Source organism: Bufo bufo, chromosome 6 (genome assembly GCF_905171765.1).
Source record: "Bufo bufo chromosome 6, aBufBuf1.1, whole genome shotgun sequence".
Classification (NCBI taxonomy): Eukaryota; Metazoa; Chordata; class Amphibia; order Anura; family Bufonidae; genus Bufo; species Bufo bufo.
The window spans coordinates 425,233,704-425,256,894 of record NC_053394.1 but is presented as its reverse complement, the minus strand read 5'-3'; the positions used below and the strand labels follow the sequence as shown (position 1 = coordinate 425,256,894).

General features: G+C 45.7%; 1 protein-coding gene across 1 annotated transcript in view; it reads left to right on the top strand.

The window, feature by feature from the left end:
- STX8 (syntaxin 8) overlaps nucleotides 1-23,191 on the top strand; it is a 192,015-nt gene that overhangs the window by 94,572 nt on the left and 74,252 nt on the right. The window lies entirely within an intron of this gene.

Here is a 23,191-nt window from a genome sequence, read left to right as displayed (position 1 = left end):
CTGCGAGGCTTTTGTGGCTTTTGTTTCTGCCTGCAGAATCCTCCCCTCGCCCGGCCGGGATTTGTTTTATGACTTGTTTTTTTACTAATAGTCTTTAACAACTTGTTTTCATTATTTACTTCTGATGTAAAGGTGCGGTCTGGATTGGCCTCTTCATTGTAACGTCATGACGTTCTTCCAGGATGGGAAGCCGTTGCTCCTACCAGTATCTTTGTAACCAAGATCGAATAGTCTTTTACTGGTTGCCGAACCCTTTTGCGAAGGAATTCATTTTCAAAACTCGTTTTCACCTAAAATCAAAAAGTTCGTCTCCGTTTACATCATGTTTATGGCCTTCTGTTCAGTCCGTATTTCGGTCCGCAAATCAGGGATCCACAAAATACAGATGCCCTCTGTGTGCTTTCCGCATTTTTCTCTCTCCCACAAATAGAAATGGCCGCTCTCGTCTTTATTGATGGACAAGAATAGGACATGTTCTATGATTTGCAGAACGGGCATACTGGTCCAAGTGATTTGCAAAAAAATGTGTATGGGATGTGGATGCAGTATTCTTACCTTACTAGCCAGTTAGAGGCCAAAAGGGCACTATTCTCAGAAGATTCTCAGTAGGAAGGGGGGAAAGAAGTTGCTGCCAGGCTTCTCAAAAGGATCAGGCAGTTGGATGGCCTCTGCCATCGAGGTAGAGTTGCAAGGCCCCCATACCTTAACCGCTCCAGCTTAAAATGGCGGATTCGACTGATGTGTATGGCCAACTAATGGACGCCTATGGACACACCTAGGATGTATCTTGGGAGCTTCTCGATGCACACAGTAAAATTGCATCCAAAATATTATGTGAATTCAGTCTTGAAAGTAATTGCTTTTAATCTCTTGCTTTAAAGGCTATGGACACCTTGTGACCTGCAGTTGGGACGGCGAGCAGGTAAACGGTGAAAAATAAGCAGCACTCGTACAAGTGCTGATTTCTCTGCAAATAGCTTATCGGCGAGAGTGCTGGGAGTAGTCTCGTTCCCCCCCTCCCGTCCTCAATATAAAAAAAGTGGATATTTAACCCCTTAAGGACACGGCTATATTTCACCTTAAGGACCAGGCCATTTTTTGCAAATCTGACCAGTGTCACTTTATATGTGAATAACTTTAAAACGCTTTTACTTATCCAGGCCATTCTGAGATTGTTTTTTCGTCACATATTGTACTTCATGACACTGGTAAAATGGAGTAAAAAAAAAATCATTTTTATCATTTAATTTACAAAAGAAATTGAAAAATTAGCAAATTTCCAAGTTTCAATTTCTCTACTTCTATAATACATAGTAATACCTCCCAAAAAATGCATTACTTTACATTCCCCATATGTCTACTTCATGTTTGGATCATTTTGGGAATGCCATTTTATTTTTTTGGGGACGTTACAAGGCTTAAAAGTTTAGAAGCAAATTTTGAAATTTTGAAGTTACTTTGTGAGGCTTACATAATAGAAACCACCCAAAAATTAGGGTATCAAGGTATTCAAAACTGATTTTACAAACTTTGTTAATCCTTTAAAATTTCTGAATTTCAATTATTATTTATTTTTTTTGGGCAAATTTAGAATTTTAATCAATTTTTTCAAGTAACAAAGCAAGGGTTAACAGCCAAACGAAACTCAATATTTATTGCCGTGATTCTGTAGTTTAGGCCTCATGCACACGACCGTTCTTGTGGTCCGCATCTGAGCCGCATTTTTGCGGCTCGGGTGCGGACCCATTCACTTCAATGGGGCCGCAAAAGATGCGGACAGCACTCCGTGTGCTGTACGCATGCGTTGCACCGTTCAGTGGCCCCGCCCAAAAAATATAGCATGTCCTATTCTTGTCCATTTTGCGGAAAAGAATAGGCATTTCTACAATGGGCCGCCCGTTCCGTTCCGCAAATTGCGGAAGGCACATGGGAGGCTTCCGTTTTTTGTGTATCCGCGGTTTGTGGACCGCAAAAAACGGCACGGTTGTGTGCATGAGGCCTAACAAACACCCGATTATGTGGTCGTAAAATACTCTACGGGCACATGGCAGGGCGTTGAAGGAAAGGAGCGCCATGTGGTTTTTGGAAGGCAGATTTTGCTGGACTGGTTTATTTACACCATGTCCCATTTGAAGGCCCCCTGATGCACCCCTACAGTAGAAACTCCATAAAAGTGACCCCATCTAAGAAACTACACCCCTCAAGGTTTTCAAAACTGATTTTACAAACTTTGTTAACCCTTTAGGTGTTCCACAAGAGTTATTGGCAAATGGAGATGAAATTTAAGAATTAAAATTTTTGGGCAAATTTTCCACTTTAATCCATTTTTTCCAGTAACAAAGCAAGGGTTAACTAAGCAAAACTCAATATTTATTGCCCTGATTCTGTAGTTTTCAAAAACACCCCATATGTGGTCGTAAACTACTGTACGGGCACACGGCAGGGCGTAGAGGGAAAGGAGCGCCGTGTGGTTTTTGGAAGGCAGATTTTGCTGGATTGGTTTATTTACACCATGTCCCATTTGAAGCCCCCCTGATGCACCCCTAGAGTAGAAACTCCATAAAAGTGACCCCATTTTGGAAACTACGGGATAAGGTTGCAGTTTTTTTGGGACTATTTTTAGGGTACATATGATTTTTGGTTGCTCTATATTACATTTTTGTTAGGCAAGGTTACCAAAAATAGAAATTCTGAAATTTCATCTGCATTTGCCATAAACTGTTGAGAAACACCTAAAGGGTTAATAAAGTTTGTAAAATCAGTTTTGAATACCTTGAGGGGTGTAGTTTCTTAGATGGGGTCACTTTTGTGGAGTTTCTACTCTAGGGGTGCATCAGGGGGGGGCTTCAAATGGGACATGGTGCCAAAAAAAAAGGCCATCAAAATCTGCCTTCCAGAAACTATATGGCGTTCCTTTCCTTCTGCGCCCTGCCGTTTGGTCATGCAGCAGTTTACGACCACATATGGGGTGTTTCTGTAAACTTCAGAATTAGGGTAATAAATATAAAGTTTTGTATGGCTGTTTAAACCTTGCTTTGTTACTGAAAAAAATGGATTGGAATGGAAAATTTGCCAAAAAATTGCTATTTTGGAACCATTTTTATTAAACTTTTTTGACCGTGTTCATCTGAGGGGTTAGGTCATGGGGTATTTTTATAGAGCAGATTCTCATGGACACGTCGATACCTAATATGTCTACTTTAAAAAAAAATGTATTTAGGTTTTTCACTATATTATCCTTTTTTGAACAAAAAATAATAATTTTAGTATCTCCATAGTCTGAGTAATTTTTTTGGGGGCTTTTAGCGGATTGTCTTAGGTAGGGGCTCATTTTTTGCGGGATGAGAGGACGGTTTTATTGGCACCATTTTGGGGGGCATATGAATTTTTGATCGCTTGCTATTACACCTTTTGTAATGTAAGGTGACAAAAAAATACTTTTTTTGCACCTTTTTTTTTTTTTTTTGGACCATGTTCATCTGAGGGGTTAGGTCATGGGGTATTTTTGTAGACAAGATTCTTACGGACGCGGCGATACCTAATATGTCTACTTTTTATTTTATTTTAGTTTTACAAAATATAATTTTTTGGTGTCTGAGAACCATAGTTTTTTTCCGATTGTCAGTGGCTAAATGGAATTAAAATTGAGGAAGGGGATTATAAATTTAGTACTCCATAAAAGTGTGGTACTCCCTTAGGCAACCAATAATGCAGGGGCCCGGATGATTGGGGCACGTGTCACACTGAGTGGTGGTGTCCTTCCGTATCCCCCTTCTGTGACACACTCTGCACCTTTTTTGGGTCCATCCCTTCTTTCCAGTATGGGGGACCACATCTGGAAAGTGTTGGCCAGGGACGATCCGGGCGCCTCCAGTTCCCGAGGTACTCTGGCCTGCTCTTTCCTGGTCAGAAAAGATCAGGGCCTTGAGGACTGCCTCATAGAACTGGAGGAATTTCCCTGTGTTGCCAGCTCTCTGGGACAGCACAAAAGAGTTTTACAAGGCAACCTGTACCAAGTAGACTGCAACTTTTTTGTACAATGCCCAGGTTTTGTGCATACCGTTATATGGCTTGAGGACTTGATCAGAGAGATCAATCCTCCCATATACCGATTGTAGTCGACGATACAATTGGACTTGAGGACCGTTGCCGCGGTACCTCACACAGGGACAGGTGTGATGCCGTTACCGTGAATTGTGAATAGTACAAGCTAATCCTTCTTGTCCTTATATCTGACCAGCAACAGGTTTCCACTGGTAAGGGCATGGGTCTCATCCCTGGGGATAGGTATTTGGAAGGGGAGGGTAGGGAGGCCGCGTTGATTTTTCAGCGCGGTCCCACAAGCGGACATGGATCTGGCGGCGAGGGGCTGGAACAAAGGGGATACTAGTATAAAAGTTATCCACGTACAGGTGGTAACCCTTATCTAGCAGTGGGTGCATAAGGTCCCACACAAGTTTCCCGCTAACACCCAGAGTGGGGGGACATTCTGGGGGTTGAATACGGGCATCTCGCCCCTCATACACAAGAAACTTGTAAGTGTACCCTGAGGTACTCTGACAAAGTTTGTACAGCTTCACGCCATACCTCGCCCGCTTAGAGGGAACATACTGGCGGAAAATGAGTCTCCCCTTGAAAGCAATGAGAGACTCATTAACTGCGACCTCCCTTCCAGGTACATAGGCCTCCAAAAATTGGGCCTAAAACTAGACTAGGCCCATGTGCAGCACGAGGCCCCAAAATGTCCTCATCTCGGCTGCACTGACCGGAGTCCAGCCCCCGGCCCTAGCAAAAAAGGAGCCCGGGTGTTGAGTAATGAACTATTGGGTGTACAAGTTTGTTTGCTCCACCATCAGATTCACAAAGTGGTCACTGAAAAAAAGACTAAAATAGTCATATTCAGTGAAGCCCTCTGTAGGAATCTGGATTCCTGGTTGGCCAACATCACAGGCTCAAAATCCTCTGGGGTACACCATGCAAGTTCACCGGTAGGGGGCTCAGGTGGACTTATCTGGTGGACCGGAAAACTAGTACGAGCCCCGGAGCTGCTCGTACTAGTGTGGGCCACAGGATCCCTGGCATGGCGGCCCCCTTGCTCCGCCTGGCGGCGTCTCCGCCGCCTTGGGGGCTCATCATCATCGCTAGATGATGAGGACGCGGATGACCAGAGGAAAATGGGGTCATCCTCGTCCTCACTGGGGCTCTCTGAGTCGGAGGCAAGCTGGGCGTATGCCTCCTCGGCCTAGAACATCTGGTGGGCCATAGGCGAGTGTGTGTGTGCGTGCAAAACTTTATTTAGTGTGTGTGGGTGTTCGCAGACTTTGCCCTAAACCTAAAGATTCAAACTCGCTGATCAGCCATCCGAAAGTGATCAGCGGTGGGGTTGGCGATGCGCTAACAGTGCAGGATGGTGATTGGTGATGTATTATCACTCCAGCGATCACCATCCCATTCCGGGTTATCGAGTCACCAGAGACCCGAATAACCCGGAAACGCAGCAAACCGCAGGTCTGAATTGACCTCCAGTTTGCTGCGATCGCCGATTCGGGGGGGGGGGGGTCACAGGACCCCCCTCGGCATTGTGACAGAGTTCCTGCTGATTGATTTCAGCAGGCACTCTGTTCCGATCACCCCGCACCGCGCGGCGGTGATCATAAATTCACATGACGTACCGTTACGTCATGTGTCCTTAAGTACCAGGGCATCATGACGTACCGGTACGTCATGTGTCTCCAACAGATTAAAGGCTATGTACACCTTTGGGGGCATTTTTCTTTTATTAGTGCATTGTACTCATTATGAACTAAAAATCTTTCTTTTTTTAATTAGTCTTTTTTTAAATTATGAAGCCCTTTTCTCTGTACAGAGCTGAGATGCTTTACTGGCAGGATCTACATTCTCTCTTCTCCATCAGGCAGGGAGCTGACTGGCTCCTTATTTCTGCTGTCAGACCTTATAAACACTCATCAAAGATCAATCCTTATCTTACTTATAAGAATGTGGCTTCAGTAAGTGTTTATGACCTCTAATTTAGAGATAAGAGTTATAGGCTAGAAAAACAGTTAACCCTTTGTGACAGAACGGCTCAATATTTTTAATAAAGACCAATTGAAGAAAAAATTATATTTATCCCCAAATGAGTAAAATGCAATAGGGGTGGGCGATATGCGATATAAATTTGGGCCACGATATGGATTTTCACCATATCGCCTATATCGCCGGACCGCGATATGATCGCGCTCTCTGCGCGCACCATTTTCTCCTGAGCCGGCACAGTGGAGAAGGAGGAGGAGGAGAGGGACTCTGGTCACTGTGCCACCAATGAATGTGCCCACAGGGTCCCCCTCCCCCCCCCCATCATTGGTGGCAGTGGGCAGTTCCGATCGGAGTCCCAGCAGTGTAATGCTGGGGCTCCGATCGGTTACCATGGCAGGCAGGAGTCACGCTACTGAAGTCCTGGCTGCGATGGTATGTTAGTGAGCAGCATTATACTCACGTGCGCCGTGGCCGCCGGGCACTCCTTCTTCTGTCTTTGCGGCGGATTGCTAATGCTTATAGCATTAGCAATGCGCCGCACAGACCTATGAGAAGAAGGAGCGACCGGTGGCCATGGCGCACGTGAGTATAATGCTGCTCACTAACATACCATCGCAGCCAGGACTTCAGTAGCGTCCTGGCTGCCATGGTAACCGATCGGAGCCCCAGCATTACACTGCTGGGACTCCGATCGGAACTGCCCACTGCCACCAATGATGGGGGGGAGGAGGGGGACCCTGTGGCCACTGCCACCAATGATTAATACTGGGGAGGGAGGGGGGGCCAGATCAGAGGCTGGGGGGGGGCCAGATCAGAGACGGGGGGGCACATGAGAGGCTGGGGGGCACATGAGAGGTTGGGGGGCATGGTCAGCTCCCTGCTGTTGTGTGCACAAAGCACAGGGCAGCAGGGAGAGTGTAAAGTCCTATTCACCCTAATAGAGCTCTATTAGGGTGAATATGACAAGGGTTCTAGCCCTTAAGGAGGCTAATAGTTATTTAAAAAAAAAAAAAAAGTTTAAACACCCCCCCCCCCCCAAATATAGAAAACAATATATCACATATCGCACATGCTTAAAATAATATTGCAATATAGATTTTAGGCCATATCGCCCACCCCTAAAATGCAATCATAAAATAAAAATTGTCCTCGAAGCTATGCATAGCCTTTAAACCATATTCTTGCCAGTTTGATAAGTTTATCCATAACGGGTGTTTAAGGTCAGGCGATCAAATGAAGGCTTCACATGAGCCGTCAGCTAACAGGACTCTGCAGCTAACAGTGATACTCTGCAGGTAGACTAATTTTTCACCCCTGTATTACAAAAATTGCAGATTTTTTTTTTTATAAAGACCAATTGAAAAAGGTTTTTTTAACCCTAAAATGAGTAAAATGCAATCGTAAAAAATGTCCACGAAAGGTGTCCATAGCCTTTAAGGTTCAGTTCATACCATGTTCATGGCCTCCATTTAATGTCCACACTGGAATGTATACATGTGCAGTAGACGGATACCGGTGATTGCATACAATGTCTTCCATCACCCATAGCATTCTCCCCTAGTGTACATATTTTACTCTATAGTCTACTACACTATTCCATACTGTTTATTGTGGTATAGTGACATGTACTGCCCACCCGGAGGGCAGAAGGACACTCTTTTGGCCTCCATCTGGCTGTTGTAACCCTATGAACACGTTTAGCCTGTATGCTAAGGGCTTCACATGCTACACGTACATCACAACGTGATGTAAATTCAGCCTTACAATAGTTTAGTCAGTGTTTTCTTGGTTCCATACAGAGAAAATGGATAGTGGGTGACAAATAGTGATGGCTGCCATTGGGTTAAAGTAGTATGTTTTCGAAGTCGTTGGTAGGACTACTTCCAGCTTGCACACTTGCTCAGTAGTTCTCAAAAATGTAAATGGAGCACGCTAGGAATTGTAGTTTCACAGCAGCTGGAGTACCGGGAATTGCTGATTCTTGGTGTATTTTGTAACGCCCCTCAAAGAAACTTCTGCCCATTTTAGAGGGGGCTCGTCACCTGTACAGACCCTCTTTATCCAAAAACAGGCTTCCAAAGTGCCCGTTGGGTTAGGAGTTCCTTATCATAATTGATGCGAGCACAGCCATAACTGAAGCCCAATGGCATATAATTCTGTCACGTGACGCCCCCATCCTACAGCTCTACCGGTGCTAGTGTTGGACCATGACAGCCCAAAATCATATGCCATTCGGGGGTCTCTGACAAGCCCGGTGGGCGCTAATAGGGATGCTTTTAGTGCAATTTCTACAGACCTACATAGAGGGTATGTAGTTTCCAGATTGGACGCCCCTCCACGACCAGGCGTGTGTCATGCTCTATTATATCACGGCCGCAACGTGTTTGTCATTAAAGTTTATACCTATATATTACAGATGTGTGTTGTTTCATTTAGCAAAGGATTGTGGGTAGGCGGCCGCAGCGGCAGAACAGATGGTGTTATTGTAAGTGAAGGTTCTCCTTCTTTCTTTCGTTCTTTTTTAATTGCCTTCGTTAGGCACCTGTATTCCCGGTCTACAAATATTTTCATTCAGTGTGTAAGTGTTTCTAAACGCCCGCATGGGATTCTTACAGGGTGTATGTCATCTGATTAGAGAAACGAGCTGTGACCCCTTCTCAGAAAGCGAGGCCAGCCTGCCTGCCAGCTTGGGCGCAGGGGGGTTCTGGGAAATGAAGCCTTTGCTACAAGCCGTGGCACTTTATGGTATTATTTGCAGACTTTTAAAAAAAAAAAATTTTTTTTTACCTTTTTGTCATGTGAGATGTTTTAATATAATATAGAAATGAACATTTTCTGCCCCTTTTTCTATAGATAGGTCTGAAGTGATCACCTCTGGTGCCAGTCAAAATGTGGACTGTGGTAGAAGCCACTGCCTGAGCCTAGAAGGGCATCTGCGGAGGGCAGGGGTAGTTTAAATATCTTAGGTTGTCTTATCAGGACATGCTTTTTTCTATGATCCCATCAAAAGCCACGCTCTTATATTTTTGGCTAAGGCTTCTTTCACACTAGCGTTAGGCTTGTCCGGCAGGCTGTTACGGCAGGGGGACAGGCTGCCGGACAAGCCTAATGCTAGTGTGAAAGAAGCCTAACCACAGAGCAAAAAAAACCTCATCCCTGCTAGAGATGAGCAAATCACTCAAAATCCAACTGGGGTTAGAATTATTTCCATTAGGGTCTCCAACTGGCCTGAACATTTGTGTAGAACACTCTGCCATCTCCTAAGACCTCTCCTTTCTCTCGTTTTTTTTAATTTTTATTATTCATTTTTTTTCCCCCTAATCCTTTCGCTCGCTCTCTACCGAAACTCCGCCCCCCCCCCAATTGAATCACAAAATTTTTTAAATCTGATCCACCTCAAATTTATTTTAATTCTTTTACAAAATTCACGTCAAATCCTATTTAGAATGGATTCGCTCATCTCTCATCCCTACAGATCTCATTTTTGGCAGGTAATTGTATGCCCTGGCCATCTTTAACCATTGCATGTAACTTATGTCAGTGGTTAATATCTTATGTGTATGGTCTGCTTGACCCAGAATATCCAATCTGCAGGCAGCATGTATATAGAGCGGGAGACGCAGGGAAGATTGATATATGGTTTTATGGGTAAAGATTCAGTAGAGCTTCTCATTTATTGATCTAGAGCTCCACTCCCTGGGCTTAGGAGTCCAGTGGGTGGTCATACCGCCCACCGGACTCCTAAGCCCAGATTGAGCATGGGCCGGATTTAGGTCAATGAATGAGAGGTTTTACTGAATCTTTACCCATAAAAAAAAATATATCAAACTTCTCAACTTCTCCTGCTCTGTAACTATCTGCTTGCAGATTGCTTGTTCAACATGATGGTTTCCTTTCAGGGGTAGCCTTATAAATCGATTTCTATACCCAGCCCAAATCTTCCCGTCCCCTGGCAATTATTTGTAAATGCTAGGAACGTTCATATTTGCTCAGTACCCCTGTAGCCCGAGCACTGAGACCAGTTGGCAACATTTTTATGCATGGTTGATGCTGATCGCCCATGAGCGCGCCTCTCTACCCTCTGCCGATCACACGGCCACTGTACGCATTGAAATGAATGGGTGGCCATGGGTTGGTTGAGTCGAGTCCACCCGAGTGAGATCCACTCTTTGCAACACGACTGAAGTCACCGCCATTTTTCATCCATCATCTTGGATTGTTTTCAGATGAAGCAAGGCATCATTTCATAACCTCACCAATATTTCTTCTTGCCCCAGCAGATATTACTCCATTCATGTATTTCTAAGCAACTAAAAAAAAAAAATCACAACGGAAACGAATAATGTTCATCCCCCCGAACTTCAAGGCATAAAGGCCATAAAAAGCAATTTGCAATTGGCCGCAGCGGTTTATTTGTGTAAGGTTTGGTTCCAGAAGTATGGTGTTTACAGATGGTGGTTTTCCGGTTATAAAGCACATTTCTACAGTCATATAAAATGTTCACTGGGTTTTCCTACCAGAACCCAAAATATGAATGTAAATGTGGTGAGCAGTGAAAGTAACACCAGTGGAGTATGTGAGGGCTTCCTAGCAAAAACCAAAATAGGGCCCCTGCTGCTGTATGACCTTACATCCCATCATCCCCAGCCGGGATGGCACTGCCCTTCTTACTCCCTACCCTAGGGCAAAGAATTGCAACAGGACCCTCTAGCTATCACCCATAGGGTTGTGCACTCCAGCCAGTGGCTCAGGTGCCAGACGTGGTTCTTGGGCCACCTGCATGTGATGCCCCATTGGTACCAGCAATTTTAAAGCACAGGGGCCAGCGACCGCTGGCACTCCAGCTGTTCTGAAACTACAACTCCCAGAATCCTCCTTTCACTTCTATATGAGTTACATGAACAGTCGAGTAAGTGTGCATGCTGGGAGTTGTAGTTTCACAGCAGCCGGACTACCGGGCATAATATGACTCGGTGATGTTTTTGATAAATGTTTTCCCTTTTTAAAGGGTTTGTCTAGGGTTAAAAAAAAAACATGGCCATGGTTTGTGTCTGGAATTTCGGTTCAGCTTCATACTTATCCTAGTCTTTGGACAGATGTGGCGCTGTTTCTGGAAAAAAGCGGCCATGTTTTTCTAATCTTGGACAACTTCTTTAGGGTGCATTCACACAAACGTGGGACGGCCATGCCCATGTTGCAAACGGCGGAACCACAAAACACGGGCACTGGCTGTGTGCACCCCACATCGCGGTGCAGACACATTGGACCAGATTTATCATTAGCTCAAGTCAGAATAATGGAGTAAAAAAGTCACAAAAAAATGCGCAAACGCTAAAACGGCGCACAAATTTGCTACTTTTTTCTGCTCTGCACTATGCTCGCCAGTTTTCTAAAAGTGGGCGTGTTTTCTTATGTAAATGAATCTCTAGACAGATTTACTATTGGGACTATTTAAAAAGTCGCAGAAAAGTCGCAAAAAAATGCGCAATTTCACTCCAGTGAGGACCATGCTTATCTTATGAGACTTTTTAATAGAACATGCGACTTTTTCGTAAAGACGTGCGACTTTTGTAAAGCTGCTTACTGACGGATGAACTGCTACCGTCAAACCACATTTATTACAGTCTTAAAGGGCCAATCATAAATCTGACTTGGCTAAAACTGACTTTAGCCATATGTGAAAGTGGAGTGAGCTGTCAGAGGAATGATAAATCTGGCCCATTGACTTCAGTGGGTCCGCAATCCGCCAGATGCAGCAAAAGATAGGACATGTTCTGTCTTTCGCGGTGCGGAGGCACAGACCTGGAGGCACAGATATGGACCTGTGTTTTCAGGTCCATATCTGAGATATATCCTATCTTTTGCAGCATCTAGCAGATGCGGTGTGCACGTGGCTGTTACCCGTGTTTCGTGGATGCGTGGTTTGCATGGCCTTCCCACGGTTATGTGAATGTAGCCTTAAAGGGAGTCGGTTATCATAAAGATCACTGATAAAACAAGGCACAATGTCCTGTAGTCCTAACTCAGCTGAATGTAAAGATACCTTTCACCTAGCGATCTGTTGCTTCATTCTGGAGATAAAGCATTTTTAATATGCAAATGAACAGTTAAGTGCACTGAGGGCAGGCCCAAACCACTATGTGCACCCTTGCTCCTCCTGCTTCCTCTGCCAGCCCCTCCCTCTCCTTGATCGAGAGGGTCAGGTTCCTGCATAGTCATCCCGCCTGACCCATTCAATCAAGGAGAGGGCAGGGCTGTCAGAGGAAGCAGGAAGTAAGGGTGCACAGAATGGCTTGGGCCTGCCCTCGGTGCACTTAACTGCGCATTTTTATATAAATTAATGGCACTGTTTCTCCGAATGAAGCGAAGAATCAGTAAAGCATGGGTGTCAAACATGCGGCCCGGCAAAGATGCACTGCTATGTATGAGCCGGGAGAGAGGAGGGGCTGGAGTCCGTAACTAGGGGCGGGGCCCGGTGCAGTCACTGTACTCTTACACCGGGCCCCGCCGCTCACCAAAGTATTTATAAACGTGAATCCTTATCCTGTTATTAAGTTGAACTAACGTTGCCCTCTCCCATGTTCCCCTGTATCCCCATAGCACTTACTTAAGCTTCCATAGCAGGCAGAGCGGACGGCAGCAGTAACATCACTCACTGACGTCGAGCGCCTGATCCGCCCACTTTGTGAATGAAGCAGGCGGAGCAGACGCGCGACGTCAGTGAGTGACGTTACTGGTGCCGTCCGCTCTGCCTGCTATGGAAGCGTGTTCGTAAGTGCTGTGGGGATACAGGGGAACATGGGAGAGGGCAGCGTTAGTTCAACTTAATAACAGGATAAGGATTCACGTTTATAAATACTTCGGTGAGCGGCGGGGCCCGGTGTATTGGGGGACACTGTTATGAGGGGGATCTGTGGATGACATATAGCAGTGTCATCCACAGATCCCCCCCCATAACAGTTCCATCCACAGATCCCCCCACCACATAACAATGCCATCCACAGATATCCCACCCCATAGCAGTACCATCCACAGATATCCCACCCCATAACAATGCCATCCTCAGATCCCCCCACCCCATAACAATGCCATCCACAGATATCCCACCCCATAGCAGTACCATCCACAGATCCCCATAACAGTGCCATCCACAGATCCCCATAACAGTGCCATCCACAGATCCCCCATAACAGTGCCATCCACAGATCCCCATAACAGTGTCATCCACAGATCCCCCCGCATAACAGTTCCATCCACAGATCCCCCCACCACATAACAATGCCATCCACAGATATCCCACCCCATAGCAGTACCATCCACAGATATCCCACCCCATAACAATGCCATCCACAGATATCCCACCCCATAGCAGTACCATCCACAGATCCCCATAACAGTGCCATCCACAGATCCCCATAACAGTGCCATCCACAGATCCCCCATAACAGTGCCATCCACAGATCCCCATAACAGTGCCATCCACAGATCCCCCATAACAGTGCCATCCACAGATCCCCCATAACAGTGCCATTCACAGATCCCCCATAACAGTGCCATCCACAGATCCCCCATAACAGCGCCATCCACAGATCCCCCATAACAGCGCCATCCACAGATCCCCCATAACAGTGCCATCCACAGATCCCCCATAACAGTGCCATCCACAGATCCCCCATAACAGTGCCATCCACAGATCCCCCATAACAGTGCCATCCACAGATCCCCCATAACAGTGCCATCCACAGATCCCCCATAACAGTGCCATCCACAGATCCCCCCCACCTCATAACAATGCCATCCACAGATATCCCACCCCATAGCAGTACCATCCACAGATCCCCCACCTCATAACAATGCCATCCACAGATCTCCCATAACAGCACCATCCACAGATCCCCCACCCCATAACAATGCCATCCTCAGATCCCCCCACCCCATAACAATGCCATCCACAGATATCCCACCCCATAGCAGTACCATCCACAGATCCCCATAACAGTGCCATCCACAGATCCCCATAACAGCACCATCCACAGATCCCCCATAACAGCACCATCCACAGATCCCACATAACAGCGCCATCCACAGATCCCCCATAACAGTGCCATCCACAGATCCCCCATAACAGTGCCATCCACAGATCCCCCATAACAGTGCCATCCACAGATCCCCCATAACAGTGCCATCCACAGATCCCCATAACAGTGCCATCCACAGATCCCCCATAACAGTGCCATCCACAGATCCCCCATAACAGTGCCATCCACAGGTCCCCCATAACAGTGCCATCCACAGGTCCCCCATAACAGTGCCATCCACAGGTCCCCCATAACAGTGCCATCCACAGGTCCCCCATAACAGTGCCATCCACAGATCCCCCATAACAGTGCCATCCACAGATCCCCCATAACAGCGCCATCCACAGATCCCCATAACAGTGCCATCCACAGATCCCCCATAACAGTGCCATCCACAGATCCCCCATAACAGTGCCATCCACAGATCCCCCATAACAGTGCCATCCACAGATCCCCCATAACAGTGCCATCCACAGATCCCCCATAACAGTGCCATCCACAGATCCCCCATAACAGTGCCATCCACAGATCCCCATAACAGTGCCATCCACAGATCCCCCATAACAGCGCCATCCACAGATCCCCCATAACAGTGCCATCCACAGATCCCCCATAACAGTGCCATCCACAGGTCCCCCATAACAGTGCCATCCACAGATCCCCCACATGACAGTGCGTCATCCACAGATCCCCCATAATAGTGTCATGCACAGACCACCATTAATTCAAAACCCACCAAAAGCACAACTTTTGGTTAAAAATATTTTTTTCTTATTTTCCTCCTCAAAAACCTAGGTGCGTCTTATAGTGAAGTTTAATATTTGTATATATATATAGGTCTCACTTGTGTTATTGGGCAACGGGATGTTGGGGGTCAGCAGTCATGAAACAACAATGTTGTTCTATGAAAATGTACGATTTTTTTTTTTTTTTTGATGCGGCCCACAAACTTAAATTTTGTTTTTTTGGCCCATGTTAGCCTTTGAGTTTGACATGCTTGCAGTAAAGGCATCATTACATCAGCTGAGCTAGCCCTACAAGGCACTGTGCTTTGTGCATCAGTGAATTGCCTGCCAACAGTTTCCCTTTGATGCCTTTGTATTTGTTTGTATACTCAGCCCCCCCATTTTACGATCACCTACTGACTTTACTGATCACCATGCAGTATATTTTGTTAAATGTGTAGGCGCTCATCACGTTTTGTCCCTAGTTGCCATCTCTTTATCGGGGAAGCTGCTTTATCAAAAGCGGATCCCTTTGTATACTCAGCCCCCCCCATTTCTCGATCACCTACTGACTTTACTGGTGAACATGTAGTATATTTTGGTAAATGTGTAGGCGCCCATCACGTTTTGGCCCTAGTCACCTAGCTCCGGCTGTCATCTCTTCATCAGGGAAGCTGCTTTGTCAACAGCGGATTGTTCTTAGTTGTCTCCTCGTTATGGCAATCAAATCGCTCGAAAGTCACCTCAATGATCCTCCAGTGCTAATATAATAATGGGAAATTGCTCATAATGCAATTGCTTAGTGTTGCGTTTGCTCTGACATAGGGAATTTATCTCTTAGTTCGGCACATGTCCGGAAACCATTGCATAGACTTGAGTGTGGATCAGGTGCCTACATAGCGAGCCGCCCCCTCGGTGGAAATATGACTATGAGGCTGTGTTTTTCAGTCTGGGTGGCCCACGCGTTTCCTGTCTGTCATTAAACCCTACATTTCCTCGTTGAGTTGGTGCAAAGACCGGGAAACGGCAACAGTTCAAGGACCGGCGCTGCCATGAATATGCACGCTGGTGACCTCGGTTCCTGCTGCGAGATGGGAAAGATGATGCGTGTGTTGCCCATTCCCAGAATCCTGTTGCGCTCGTAGGATTTGTGGTCTGCTTGCAGCAAGGTATATCCTTGTGTTTAGCTGGAGCTGGAGTCATGTCAGTGCTGGGGAGGAGGTGTATGATACAGCGTAGAATGGACCAGCAGTCCTCCTTCCCTCCTCCTTGGGATTTTCTTCCCTTTCTTCTCATGCCAAAACTTTGGATTGTGTAACTTCCTTGGTTAACGGTCAAACGCAACAACTCCATCGAGGCACATCTGACACACCAGCAAAGTTTGCAGTGAGTCAAAGCAAACTTCCATCTGTGTTCCTGAGGACGGCCAGCAATAAGCAGAAAAACAGAGCTTTACAGGCACATCTCGCCCCGCACATTATCCGTCATTACGGCATACTTAACCGGTGACCAGCACAACCGGCGGATACACAACTTCTCAGGACACCTGCCACCCTGGGGGAGAAAGAGACCTGACCTGGCGCCATACATCTTCACATCTGTTTGTACCGGTATCCTACAGGCTAACCTGTGCTGGGTGACCACCAATAAAGGCTGCCGATACAGTGCCCATAGCGGTTGTCACCGACCGTGAATGCCCTATACATTCTCTGCTGTCCTACACCTGTGCCGGTGTTCGTGTCAGACTAAACTACTGTAAAGCTCTGCCGTTCTACTCACGACCCAGATTGTCAGGATGCAAAGATATTTAGGCCCCACCCACAGAGGAAGCTTGTGTGGGAGATCACGGAAAAAGTGAATTTTGAAATTTTTCTAAATCTTTTTTTTTTTTTTTGTATTTTTTTTTAACCATGGAGTTTTCATCCGCAAACAGAGCTCCATCTGGTGCTGCAGTCTGACGCCTCCTGTAATAGCCCTTTGATTGATATGTAAAGCTTGTTTCCCTTTGTTCATTTGTATTTTACATCCATCTCCTCTCTGGTGAGAAACTAAGTAGGGCAGTCACATCTCACCAGGACCACCGTCTGGTTTTAGGTGGTCATGGTAGGCCTATGATTAGGACATGGACTCATGACATTGCATTGTGATAAAACTGATTGTTGTGATGCAGGGTATGTGGGTTTTCAAGACACTAGTTCAGTTCAGTTGCATAAACATATGTGTTCTATTGGGCAAGAGGCCAATAAAATCCAATAGAAATAAAAACCATAAATAAAACGATAACAAAACCCAATAGAAATAATTAAAACGGTAATAAAACCCAATACAAATAAAACAATAATAAAACCCAATACAAATAAATACAATAAATAAAACAATAATAAAACCCAATACAAATAAATACAACGACTAAAATCATAATAAATTCCAATAAAAAATAAATGCAATAAATAATGTGATAAATCCAATAAAAACAAATAAAATGATAATAAAACCGCACAAAAATAAAACCTATAAATGATATAATGAGGTACATTACAAATAAATACAAAAATTTGAATTATAATAAATCCACTAAAAAATAAATACGATATAATACAATAAAAAAATAAATACAATAAGTAATAAGAAGAATAAAATACAATGAAAAATAAATACAATTAAATATCATAAAATCCAGTACAAATAGATACAATAATAAAATACAATAAAAAAAATACAATAAAAATACATTTGATAAATAATACAGGGTGGCCCACGAAAAAGTTACCTGCCCCCAGCAATAGTATGACGAGATGAACAACCAAGTCACAAGGTCACCAGACACCTTTGGGCCGTCGGATTATAGTGGCGGATGCTGCCTGTGAAGTTGCGATGTTTTCCTTCAGTTCCTCCAGGGGATGTGGATGTGAATAAAATACAACAGAAAATAATTGCGATAAATAATATGATAAAATACTGTACAATAGAAAGCAACCTAAGGGTAACCGTACACATAGCCGCAGAGCCTGCTGGCTTGTGCCCGATGGCAGATGTCTGCGGAAAGAAGTATTTAAAATGTCCCCATTGTTCCCATTGGAGGTAAGCCGTGACTGGCAGTGGTTTCCTCCCTTCTTCCCAATAAGAAGACATGCATGCTTGGTCAGTCTCAGTATGCAAGTGCACAGGGGAGTCTGTCAGAATAGCTCAGAGCTGTTGTAGAAGTATGGGAATGACTCCATGTCTGAATGCTGACATCCTGCAGCTTGTGTAAGTGCATTGTATTTTATATCCGGTTCTCCCAACAGCACAGAGTATTTAAGCATTGCTTTCCAAGAATTCTCTACAGATAACCTCGCATGGAAACATATTCACATGCAAACATAATTGCTGCACCGACTATATGCGGGAAAGCCCTATTGTTGATCCCTCCTGGGACTTGTAGTTCTACCGCACCTGTCCTGCCAACAGCTTAGTGTTTTGTGTGACGGTATAAAGAATGGAACATCTGCCCTGTCCCCTCGCCCACCGGGGACGGGTAGAAGAATCCAGGCCTGTCAGACTGTAAATACCCGTGTGAGATAGCAGAAGTGGCGTCTGACAGCGCGGTGCCCGGGTCTGCATGTACTACAAGCTATTCCTGCCTCCCCACAGCTTCTTATCTCCTCCGTGCAGCACATGCTTTTAATTACAAGACCTGTTATCCACCGCCAGATAACTGCGAGGGGATAGTCCAAATACTTCTCCCTGTAAATATAGCCCTCGCCTGCGCCGTGTAGCTGGGACTGTTGACCACATCTGGAAGAGAACGCGTTCCAGTAACATTAAGGAGTAGTATTTAAGTTGGCACATGGCGCCCACGGTATATGCCAATTGGTAATAGCTCTTGGACGCCCTTAAATCCTCCGTGAACTATTCCCATAAGAAATCATTCAATTAAACCTGGCCAAAATTTTAACCCCCAAAAAGCTGCAGCCGGAAAGCGCTGTTGACAAGGATTACCGCCTCGGCCGGTCCTTGGAGCAGCGGCGGTGGGGTCCCGCTCGTCATTTGTATTTCAGCATTTTGTCAGGAGTCGTCAGCATCACCGAAAAAAAAAAAAAAGCACTGGCTCCTAAGAGCGAAAAATAAAGTCCTTGTTATACTGGCGAGGAGTGCAGAAACACCGGGGCAGGTTTACTGGGGTTGTGCTGAATGAAGCACACACTGTTTATCCTCAGGATTACATAAGAGCCGAAAAATGAGCAACCGTTAGGCCTCATGCACACGACCGCATCAGTATGTCCGTTCCATTGCTCCGCAAAAAAAATAGTGCATGTCCCATTTTTTTCTAGTTTGCGGACAAGGATAGGCATTATTACAATGGATCCGCAAAAAAACGGATGCCATACGGAACGTCATCCGTTTTTTTTTTTTGCGGATCTGCAATTTGCAGACCGCAAAACACATACGGTCGTGTGCATGAGGCCTTAGCTGTAAAGTGAGCGTAGAACTGCAAGTCCCAGCATGCACTTTATACCTATGGCCTGTTCTGTATTAGAAGCAGGGTCTTCTGTCCAGGCAAGTTATATGCTGGGCTTGTAGATTAATGGCCAGGGGGACAGGTCACTGCCCCTCCAGTATACTCCTCTCCTGAAATACTCTGTGCAGCTGGGAGGGACCTTCCACTATGTATCCCTCATGCTATAACCTCCCACTTGCCTCCATTCCCCTCCGCACATCATGCCCCTGTCACATGTAGCCCTGTCCTTCTAACCTAATCAGTTTTGTAGACAGGTCACTGCCCCTCACAAGGTCAGAGCACTCGTCTCCTGAAATACTCTGTGCTGCTGGGAGGGACCTTTCATTGTGTAACCTTCATGCTGTGACCTCCCACTTGTCTCCATTCCCATCCACACATCATGGCCCTGCCCTTGTCACATGCAGCTGTGTCCCCTAACATCATCACTTGTGTAGACAGGTCACTTTCCCTCTCTCACATTCAGCACACTCATCTCCTGAAGTACTCTGTGCTGCTAGGAGGGACCTACCACTATGTAACCCTCATGCTGTGACCTCCCACTTGTCTCCATTCCCCTCCATAAATCTTGACACTGCCCCTGTCACATCAAGCCCTGTGCTGACAGGTCACTACAGGACCAGCACACTTCTGTTCTGAAATACTCTGTGCTGCATATGCCATTCTGAATGGTATCCTTGCTGTGTTGCAGTTCTAACATTCGCTGTCTGTTACTGGGCTCATGTTCCTCTTCTGCTGGTGTAATACCATGTTATTACAAAGTATGGATTTATGATTTGGCCAGTGAGTGGCGCTGTTCTCTGTATTCTTCAGGAGAGTGCATAATAGCAGCTTCCATTCGGTGATATTACAACTATTAGTATTTCCCTGTGAAACCCAACATAACAGAGCTCCGGTTCTAGAGACAGGACAGAGCTCCGGTTCTAGAGACAGGACAGAGCTCCGGTTCTAGAGACAGGACAGAGCTCCGGTTCTAGAGACAGGACAGAGCTCCGGTTCTAGAGACAGGACAGAGCTCCGGTTCTAGAGACAGGACAGAGCTCCGGTTCTAGAGACAGGACAGAGCTCCGGTTCTAGAGACAGGACAGAGCTCCGGTTCTAGAGACAGGACAGAGCTCCGGTTCTAGAGACAGGACAGAGCTCCGGTTCTAGAGACAGGACAGAGCTCCGGTTCTAGAGACAGGACAGAGCTCCGGTTCTAGAGACAGGACAGAGCTCCGGTTCTAGAGACAGGACAGAGCTCCGGTTCTAGAGACAGGACAGAGCTCCGGTTCTAGAGACATTCTGGAGGCACGACAGAGCGCCGCTTCTGGAGTGACCTCATATTTAAAAAAATGATTATACTGTACATACAGTGCTGTGCAACAGTGAAAAATGCTGCAAAAGAAGAAGTGTTAATCAATTAATAAAATGCTAAGCGAATCCGTTTTTCTAGGTACACTTGTGCACAGTTTTCGAAGGAACTCGGCAGGGAGGTTGTTCCAAACATCTTGGAGAACTAACCGCAGATCTTTTCTGGATGCAGGCTTGCTTAAATCCTTTGTCTTGTCATGTAATCCCAGACAGACTGGATGATGTTGAGATCAGGGCTCTGTGGAGGCCATATCATCACTTCCAGGGCTCCTCGTTCTTCTTTAGGGCTGAAGATAATTGGCTGGATGTTTGGGGTAGTTGTCCTGCTGCAGAATACATTTGGTGCCAATCAGATGCCTCTCTGATGGATAAGTATCTGCCTGTATTTCTCAGTATTGAGAACAGCATTAATCCTGACCAAATCCCCAACTCCGTTTGCTGAAATGCAGCCCCAGACTTGCAAGGAAGCTCCACCGCTCTTCACTCTTGCCTGCAGACACTCTGTGACACGAACTGCCTTCTGTTACAGCCAAATATCGCAGAGTTTGACTCCAGATCAGTCCAGAGCACCTGCCATTTTTCTGCACCCCAGTTCCTATATTTTCATGCATAGTTGAGTGGAAACACGGCCAAGCAACTCTCCATTTCTCCTCTGATTGGAGTGGTTAACGCTTTTCTATCCGGCGCAGACCACCATGATGACTTCTACCAGCCACAACTCATTAGTGCCCCCGAAAACAGTAGTGCACAAAGGAGCCCAATTGTGCTGTTTTCATAGACTGTACTCAGCAGGGGGAGATGAAATGGATGCCACCCGGAAAATATAGGAGGGGGCTATAGAATGTGGAGCTCTGTCGTGCCTCCAAAACCGGAGCTCTGTTATGTTGGGTTCACAGGGAAATACTAATAGTTGTAATATCACAGAATGGAAGCTGCGATTATGCACTCTCCTGAAGAATACAGAGAACAGCGCCACTCACTGGCCAAATCATAAATCTATACTTTGTAATAACATGGTATTACACCACCAGAAGAGGAACATGAGCCCAGTAGAGACACCTGTAGTGACACTTTAAAGGGGTTTTCTTGGAATACTATAGTTTTTAGCAGATAAGCTCATGTAGTTGCTTACCATATCTTCACCACGCTTTGTTTTCCTATTTAGACTCTAATGACCCATTTTTGCCATGTAAACTACTCCCTATATGTAGCACTTCCTGTTACTGTATCCAACCAAACCCATGATGCACTTCTCCTACCTCTGCCACACCTCCAGCACCGCCCCTAACAACACCCAACTAGTTTATAGCTCCTCCCACCCAACTAATTACATAGACACTCCCTTATCCCTGCCCATGTATGGACAAAAGCAGGAAGTAGGAAAGAACTGCATGGACATGGTCATAGAAATAAAATATAGTGGGGCACTCTCTGTAGTAATGCAACCAGTAGAATTTAATAATAATGCATAAAAGAAATAGGTAAAATCCGAGGGGTAGCTTATACAGTATTATGACAACAACAATAATAATGTATATTGGTGATTGTAAATCTCATACATAGTCCATCAAAAGAATCCAAAGAAAACTGGTGGGATGGTGGTCAACCAAACCTGCAGTGATATAAATGTTCACAATAAAAATCGTATCAAATTCGATAGATAATCGCCAATTGTCCTCTAAAATCCGAATCCCTATACCAGGCAGTCTCCAATCTTAAGCGCAATCAAGCGCTGACACTGAACAGCGCGGCGTCCCGCTCACTTGTCTACAACAGCGGCGTCCCGCTGTATCTCCCAAATAATGCGATCGCTTATTTAGACAAACTGTAACAGTCTTACCGGGAGGACTTGCGTGGATTCTTTTCGCCCTCGACACGGTATACCTATAGTTGTAGGTTCCGGTCTCAAGGGCTACCAGTCGTCAGGAAATCTGCGCCAACGCTGCTTGTACACGTGGCCCCACAATGGATGAGGATTTCCTCTATATGGCAAATGCTAAATGACTTGATGTTTCTTTGAATAATGGATTCCACTCCTCCTCAGGTGATCCATCTGTACTTTGTCTTGATTCCAATGTTAGGGGATCGTACCATCTGGTGTTGACGCACACTGGAAAAACCCCTTTAACCTATTTCCGACCGCCTTATATATATATGTGTGTCGGGACTTTAAATATGGCGCCCACTCACGCGTGCAGGTGGCGCAATAGCCACCAGATGCCTGCTGTTTCAAACAGCAGGCACCAGGGGCTTATGTCTGTGACCGGCGGTAACGCCGATCGCAGACTTTTAACCCTTCAGATGCCGGCATCTGGAGCCACAAAAACCTGGAAGTGTGCTCTCCTGGGTGTGTTCTCGGAGCCGGAGTGTGTGTGCAGCAGTCCCTGTCATCCTGTGTGACAGGAGGCTGCCGGACATTGAGGAGAGCCTGCCTGCATTCGAGTCTTTCAGAAAAGCAATTTAATGATTACTTGCTATAGTTCTCTAGGGGAACTATAAAA